Source organism: Myotis brandtii, unplaced genomic scaffold (genome assembly GCF_000412655.1).
Source record: "Myotis brandtii unplaced genomic scaffold, ASM41265v1 scaffold1173, whole genome shotgun sequence".
Taxonomy (NCBI): domain Eukaryota; kingdom Metazoa; phylum Chordata; class Mammalia; order Chiroptera; family Vespertilionidae; genus Myotis; species Myotis brandtii.
Genome location: NW_005354061.1, coordinates 140,226 through 148,884, shown reverse-complemented (window position 1 = coordinate 148,884; position 8,659 = coordinate 140,226).

The following is an 8,659-nucleotide window of genomic DNA, read 5'->3' as shown; positions in this document are numbered from 1 at the left end:
GCGTGGGTTGGGAGCCTGACTGCCCGCCGCCCCCAGTTCCGAGCCTCAGCCAATTGGAATCACCGGGGAGCCCTGGCCAGGCTCTTGGACGGGGCGGGCGGCCTCCTGCTTTTGCAATCTTAGCGGGACGGGGAGAGGCCGCTTGCCCGGGCCTCCTGCCTTCCCCTAAACTTGGGTCCGGTTCCGAAAGGAGGCGGCGTTGCCGTCACTTGATGGTAAAACCAGAGCGAAGTGGGTCTGGTTCTTCTAATAATAATAATAAAACCGAAGCCGTAACTCTAGCCCAGCTGTCTGTGCGTCTCCCCTCTGCTGATGAGCGTGCGCATTTAGAAGGCACACTGCCCGGCCACGGTGGCTCAGTGGTTGAGCCTCGAGCTATGAACTCACCAGTTTGATTCCCAGTCAGGGCCCATGCCCAGGTTGCAGGCTCGATTCCCAGTGTGGGGTGTGCAGAAGGCAGCCGGACAATGACTCTCTCTCATCATTGATGTTTCTCTCTCGCTCCTTCTCACTTCTTCTCTGAAATCAATAAAAATACATTTAAAAAAAGAAAAAGAAGCCTCACTGTATTGTGCACGTTAGTGTGAAACTGGGGAACTAAATACCCCGTTTGTAATGACCGTGTCACTCTTTCCATCCACGCAGTGTCCTGGGGGCTCCTGTGACCTCACTGAGAGCACGTGGATACCCAGGGACAGGACCCATCCGGCTGTTTCCAAAGTCTAAGTTTTGGGAATGAACTCTGACCTCAAAACACAGAGCCAGGCACAGGAAAGACACTCAGGGGACTGGGAAGCTGAGACAAGACTCGGGAAGTTCTCTGACCAGGGAACGCTCTGCCCTCAGCCCAGAGCCCTGAGCAGCCGCCCCCATGACTGTCTCAGCCTCTCCCCCCGAGGCCCAGCCTCAGGGCTGTAACGCGACCACGGAGGGGACTCCCGGGCCTCTAAGAAGGACGGCTGCCTCACCTCTCAGGCCCATCCTCCCGTGGCCGAGCCAACATTCACCCACACTCCAGGGCCGGGGGAGGGACCTCGAGCCTGCCCCTCCCGCTCCAGCCTTCCCCAGCCCTGGTGTTTTCAATGACTCCCCGTGACCTGCTCCTCACCCACCTCAAAACCACCTGGGCAGGTGTTTAAAATAAACTTTCTGCCCTGGCGGGTTTGGCTCAATGGGTAGAGCATCGGCCTGTGGACTGAGGGGTCCTGGGTTCGATTCTGGTCAGGGCACAAGCCCGGGTTGCGGTTTCCATCCCCAGTAGGGGGCGTGCAGGAGGCAGCCGACCAATGATTCTCTCTCATCATTGATGTCTCTCTCCCTCTCCCTTCCTCTCTGATATCAATATAAATATATATTTTAAAATAATAATAATAAAACCGAAGCCGTAACTCTAGCCATAACCATAAACAAAAGGCTGGTCCTAAAGCCTAGCCCTAGCCCTGCCCAAACACCAACCCTAAGCCTAGTCCTACCCCTAACTCAAACCCTAACCGTTACCCTAGCCTAATCCTAGTCCTAGCCTTAACCCTAACCCTAACCCTAACCCTGGCCCTAACCTTAACCTTGGCCCTAACCCTAGCCCCAGCCCTAACCCTAACCCTGGCCCTAATGGTTAGGCCCTAACCCAAGCCAAGGGAAGGGAAGGAGGAAGACAAAGGCGCTGGTGCTAATCCCCAGAAAGCAGGAGAGGCCAACCTCAGAGGGAACGAGCTCAAAGCAGGGGACACAATCAGGGATGAAAGGGGTACCCAGTCCTCACGTGGATGTGCCCAACAACGGAGCCCCACAGGCCTGCGAGGGAAGCGACAGGCCCACGGTCACAGCTGGAGCCCTGGACCCCTGTCTGTCAGGACCGACGGGTCAGGCGGCGGCTGAGGACAGGAGACAGAACATCTGAGGCAGAGGGACAGCGTGAGGACGGACAGGGGCAGAGCCCGGACAGGAGCCTGTGCTGAGGACGGCCACGCCGCTGCGTTGGCTCAAGTGCCTGGGAGGGCCGGGCCCCTGGGAGGACCAGCGGGAGGTCAGGGGGAGCCTGGATGGGCCCCCTGCCCCCTGCTCAGCAGGAACTCGGGAAGGAAGCAGGGAGGAGCGCTCTGGTCCTACCGCCAGGCTGAGGGGCAGCGGGGCCCCGGAGGGCGGAGATGGTGTGAGCATCCCTTCCAGGGATGAAACCAGGGCCCGGGAAGCACAGTGACCTTGGCAAGGTCACAGAGAGGAAATGCTGCCACCAGCACTTCCATACCTTTTTTAAAACCAAAACAGTGGACTATTTTAAGAATTACATTATCAATTACTTTATTTATTTCCTTTGATAGGAGAAAAGAATGGAACTCTTAAAAGAGAAAGTGAAATTTTAAATAGGCCTCCACTGGTGGGATTTTATGGATTGTTTTTTTCCTGATTATAAAAATATTGCATGTAGCCCTAGCCGGTGTGGCTCAGTGGACAGAGCGTCGGCCTGCAGACCAAAGGGTCCCGGGTTGGATTCTGGTTGCAGACTCCTCCCCGGCCCGGGCCCCTCAATGTTTCTCTCACATCGATGTTTCTCTCTCTGTCTTTCCCTCTCTCTTCCACTCTCTCTAAAAATCAATGGGAAAATATCCTTGGGTGAGGACTTTAAAAATTACATTAAATTAAAAAATAAAAATGCTGCGTGTAGAAAAAAATACAACAAAGAAAACGTAGAGCTTTTCGTGTAAAGAACGTGTTGGATCACCCAGCAGGGGCCCTGCGTCTCCTCTGCGGGCACCTGCCCTGCTCAGCACACAGCGTCCCCTCTGCGCCCAGATGGGTGTGGCGGCCGGCCCGCATCCGCATTCCAGGCGGAGGGGAAACAAAGGCAGGAAAGGCGGCCGCCGCCCGCTCACAAGACATTTCTCGGAAGCCGAAGCCGAGGCCACACTCGAAACAAAGGCAGGAAAGGCGGCCGCCGCCCGCTCACAGGACATTTCTCAGAAGCCAGGCCACGCTTTGCTTCCCTCCCGTGGGCCCGGCACACCCATGGCCACACCTCGCCGGACGGGCGCTGGGGAGTGACTGGAGTCTGGGTGGCCACGCGACCGGCTAAAACTCCAGAGACTTTATTGCAGAGAAACGGGAGACCAGACCCTTTTACTGCCCACAGCCTGGGCTGGAGCAAGTGCCACAGAGAAGGCATGTGGGGTCGCCAAGGGCTGAAGGTGAAGATCAAGTGGGAGATGGTTCGACATAAGCAAGGACACGGGTGGGAAGGTCTAGGAAGACATGGCACAGCCAGCGAGGCCTGGGCACACGGACTTGCAGGGGGTTAGGCGTCTGCTGAGTCCAGGAGGGAGTTCAGGGACGGAGGGAAATGCTGAGGCGTTTGTGATGGGGAGTTTGCAATGGGAACCCTCCCCGCCGAATGCCCACCCGCTCCTGCGTGCGTCTCCACGCCTGTGACCATCTCCCCGCCTGTGACCGTCTCCCCGCCTGTGACCGTCTCCACGCCTGTGACCGAGCGGAGCTGGGCCCCCGGGTGTGGGCACTGGAGTCGCTGCATCTGTCATGTGGGAGACACGTGGCCAGGGCAGGGCACGAGGCACAGCCGCCCAGAACACCTGTGTGTGTGTGTGTGTGTGTGTGTGTGTGTGTGTGTGTGTGTGTGTGTTTCCCTGCAGCGGGTGACTGACAGGTCCAGGGAAAGGCCCATTCCTTTGCGCTGCCTGGAGAGCTCGCTCTATCCCAGTGATGGCGAACCTATGACACGCGAACTCATTTTTTTGGTTGGTTTTTCTTTGTTAAATGGCATTTAAATATATAAAATAAATATCAAAAATATAAGTCTTTGTTTTACTATGGTTGCAAAGATAAAAAAATTTCTATATGTGACACGGCACCAGAGTGAAGTTAGGGTTTTTCAAAATGCTGGCACGCCGAGCTCAAAAGGTTCGCCATCACTGCTCTAGGCCAAGCCACAGTGAGAGCATGAAAGCAGGCGGGAGACTGCCTCCAGCCCTCATTGCCCCAGTGGGTGTCACTCAGGTTGGAGGTGCAGGTCCCAGGCCAGACGCACTGTTCAGAGCCACCTGCAGAGGGCGGTGTGAGTCCCCACGGGCGCCTCCCTCCCGCGTGGCTGAGGCAAGCACCACAATTCAGAGGCTCCTCGGTGGCTGGTGGCTGCGTTAACAGCGACCTCCCGGGAAGAGTCCCTGGAAACCGGGGATGGTCTCTGGTGGGCGCCCACAGCGCCGCTGTCCACTCCTGTCTTTCGCGGACGCTCCCCAACCTCCTGCTGGAAGGAAGTGGGCCGCGAGCTTTACGACACCGACCAGGCAGCACAGCCTGGCACGGCGTGCGTTTGTTTGAAGTCGTGAGCTGCCGTGGGGAATTGTTCTAAGCGCGGGAACACTAGCTGTGCGGCTGGGTATTCAGATTCTGAAGCATGAGACTCACTGCTGGTGAGGCCCCGGGCGAGCTGTCCTGTGGCCCCACGGGGTTGGTCCCCGATGGGCCCTGGGCCACAGCCCGGTGCCAGCTCTGCTCCCGCCATGTCCCAGCCGTGTCCCGCGTCCCCGTTTCCTTAGCCGGTGTGGTTCAGTGGCTAGAGCGTGGGCCCAGGTTCAAATCCGGTCCAGGGAATCGGTTGCAGGCTCGATCCCAGCCCCGGGTCGGGGCTAATGGATGTGTCTCCCTCGCATCAATGTTTCTCTCTGTGTGTCTCTCTCCCTCCCTCTCTCTCTAAAAATCAATGGAAAGATATCCTCAGGGGAGGATTAACAAAAAATTTAAAAAATAAAATAAATAAAAGAGAGGATGAGTCCGATGTTTGCCACCTGTTTCTGTGCCCGGAAGTAACACAGGGACAGACTTTCAGATGTTCCCTGTGCGCAGCCAGCGCCGACTCCGCCTAAACCCTGCTTCCCTGTGTGCCCGCCGGCTCTGAGACATCGACCTCACAGCCAGCGCCGTCCAGCACTCCGTGTCCGTCCTTACACTCCGTGGATGCAAGATCCCCATAATGTATTTGTCCAATATGAATGCCAGCCTACCAGTGCCTGGGCCAGACCCCAGCGGTCCTGAAAATGCCGACGGGTCGCTGGTGCCCCCTGCTGGTGGGCTGTGGCATGTACAACATAAAGGATGAGGGCTTGTCTCCTGGTAGGTAGGTAGGTCTCAGAAATGGCAGAGTGGGGAGTTAGCACTCACTCAGACGTGAAGGAGCTGAATGCCAGCCCCGGCTCTCCTGTCGGTGACTTCCGGACATCCTACAGGTGCCCGCCCCCCGCCGCCTCCGAGGTCCGGTCCAGAATGCAGTCTGAGCAGAGGGTCCGCAGAGCTCGCCAGGGGTCTGTTCCCGAGAGCATGGAAATCCATCGCACGTTCCTGCCAAGGTTTGGGACCTGGACCCGTCACAGCCAGCGCTGAAGCAATGAAACCCCAGCCCGCCTACTTTATCTCGGCGTTTCGACTTCCTGGGAGACTGGGAGACGCCTGGAACGAGGGGACAGAGCTAGCTGGGGTTTCCGAGCGCGTGTGAGTGTTTCCCGTGGGCTGAACCCTTGGAGGCAACAAGCCGCAGACGGATAGAGAGTTAGAAACATCGATGAGAGAGAAACATCGATTCAGCTGCCTCCTGCACACCCCGCACTGGGGATGTGCCCGCAACCAAGGTACATGCCCTTGACTGGAATCGAACCTGGGACCCTTCAGACTGCAGGCCGATGCTCTTTTCACTGAGCCAAACCAGTTAGGGCTGTTGTTGTTTTTTTAAAAAAAATATTTTTATTGATTTCAGGGAGGTAGGGAGAGGGAGAGAGAGATAGAAACATCAATGATGAGAGGGAATCCTGGATCGGCTGCCTCCTGCACGCCCCCCACTGGGGATCGAGCCCACAATCCCGGCATGTGCCCTGACTGGGAATTGAACCGTGACCTCCTGGTTCATAGGTCGATGCTCAACACCTGAGCCACGCCGGCCGGGCTAAAGCATGAGACTCTTACTGCTGGTGAGGCCACGGGCGAGCTGTCCGGTGGACCCACGTGGGTTAGTCCCCAATGGGCCCTGGGCCACAGCCAGGGGCCTGCTCTGCTTCTGCCAGGTCCCAGCTGTGTCCTGAGTCCGTTTCCACGTTGCTGGAAAATAAGGGGTCTCAGAGAGGAAGGGAGAGAAAGATAGAAAGATCAAGGATGAGAGAGAATCATCAATCGGCTGCCTCCTGCTGGGGATCAACCCCGCAAACCAGGCGTGTGCCCTGACTGGGAATTGAACCGTGACCTCCTGGTTCATAGGTCGACGCTCAGCCACAGCCACTCCGCTGGCCCGGCAGGAAAATGTGTTTCAACAGCCGCTGAGGAACCTGCCTGGGGTCAGAGTGAAAGGACCGCAGGAAAACATTTGAAGGGAATACGGCTGCTTTTACCAGACAGGTTTCCACCATGGTTCTGTCTTCGTGTGGCCTGTTGTGTAACCCTGTGAACGTTCTTTTACCGCCGTGGCCTTCGTTCCCTCGTCTGGGAAAGTAGGAAGCGGACGAGACGGGACAAGTCAGAGACGGCTTCCAACCCCAGTCCTACCAGGCCCTCCTGCGTGCGGGCACACCCTGAGCCTCGGAAAGGCCCGCACCCTCAGAGTCACACAAACATTAGCCACCTCTCATGTTTGCTCAAATGAGAATATGAATGTTAAAGTCCTTTAAAAATGGAAAAGTCATGTACAAATGATAAGTCAGCTTACTCTCATTCTCCAAGGTGCTTTCGGTTAAAGTCCTTTAAAAATGGAAAAGTCATGTACAAATAAGTCAGCTTACTCTCATTCTCCAAGGTGCTTTCAGACGAAATGATTTCATTCATTTCCCCATCCATCCATCCATCCACCTACCCATCCACCCATGCATGCACTCATTCATGAAATATTTTAAATGCCTATGACGTGCCCGCACTATGTGAGGCCATGGTAAAGTAATGCCTGATACAAACACAACCCCTGCCCTCATGGTGCTGTGGGCTCGTGGAGGAGACACACAGCTAAATAAATACGCAAATATTTTCGTGATCCTGTAACACAGTGGTTCTCAACCTTCTGGCCCTTTAAATACAGTTCCTCATGTTGTGACCCAACCATACAATTATTTTCGTTGCTACTTCATAACTGTAATGTTGCTCCTGTTATGAATCGTCATGTAAATATCTGATATGCAGGATGGTCTTAGGCGACCCCTGTGAAAGGGTTGTTCGACCGCCAAAGGGGTCTCGACCCACGGGTTGAGAACCGCTGCTATAACACAACCTCTTCCACATTCTTCCTTCCCGTCCACTGTAACCCCATGCCGCCATCGCCACACTGTGTCGAATGCCCAGGGCACAGTGATCACAGGTGGACGCCAGTCATTTTTATTATTGTCAATTCTTCTGAGACAGTATGCCCCTCAGGGTCTGCGCCCAGAACGACCGTGTCCCTACCCTCTTAGGTCTCCCCGCGGCCTCCAGGTGGGCCCCACTTCCTCACCTCTATTAGGAGGGTGTCTCTTTATCGTAGAGAAGCAGGCAGTGCTCAGACACCCTAGCTCCGCTCCAGTCCCTGCTCACACCAGGCCTCTGGCCGCAGAGTCCCTTCTGAACTTGGACTCAGGCCATAGCCCTGGAGAGGTTTGTGTCCTCGGGTCACACAAGCACGTCATGCCGAAGGGCCTCTGGCTTCTCCCGCCTCTCGAGTAAAATGAGAAACAGCAGCGCTCCCCACACGGCTGAATAGGCAGCGGGTGGCCCTCGACCGTTACTGCCTTCACCTACCAACTCTGCCTTCAGATGTTCTTTTCTTGGCGTGTAAACTGTTTGAGATCTTTCTTTTTTCTGAACATAAGCGTGTATCACTATGAACTTCCCCCTAAAAACTCTTGTGCTGCATGCCTTACGTTGTGATATATTTCCATTTTCCTTTGTCTCAAGGTGTTTTTTATTAACCCTCACCCTAGGATGTGTTTTACTGATTTTAGAAAGAGGGAGGTGGGCGGGCCTCCAGGTGCCTCCTCAGCAGGCCCCATGGGACCAGGTGCTCCTGTAGCTCTGAGGACAGGGTGCTCAGGAACCCCTTTAGGATGATCACACACACACACCTCGGTCAGCAGGGCGCTTGGCAATCAGACAGGCAGGTGGGGAGCCAGGCCTTGCCCGCCTTCCCGGTGCTCGGACGGCTTCCCCGTGCTGTCACTGCTGATGCCGCCGTGCCCCTCGCCCGGCTCCACACAGGACACCCCCCCCACCCCCGTGTCCTGTGGCCCTTCCCCCCTCACCACTGACACCGGGTCCGAGCGCAGGAGCTTCCTTTCCCTCTGCTTTGTCACCGCCTGGTACCAACTGAAACCCAATCACTGTTTAAATGGGGCGGGGGGGGGGGGGGGGGGAAAATATTTCCCTCGAGGAGGAGGAATCATTGCATCGATTTGGTTCCAAATAATGAAAGAGCCACGAGCCAAGAGAAGCGACAGCCGGTGCAGTGAGCCCTGTCCAGGGGGGCAAAGGCTCCTGCCCGTCCTCCCGTGAACGTCGGGGGACCCTCGGCGCCAGTTAAATATGTGGATTAAATGTGCTTTCACGTTGTGTCTAGTTAACAAGGATATTCGTTCATTCAAAACAAAGGGGCTGAAAATAAAACATAAAAAAAAAAAAGGGACCGGTGGCTCCTCCCCCGCCACCCCTC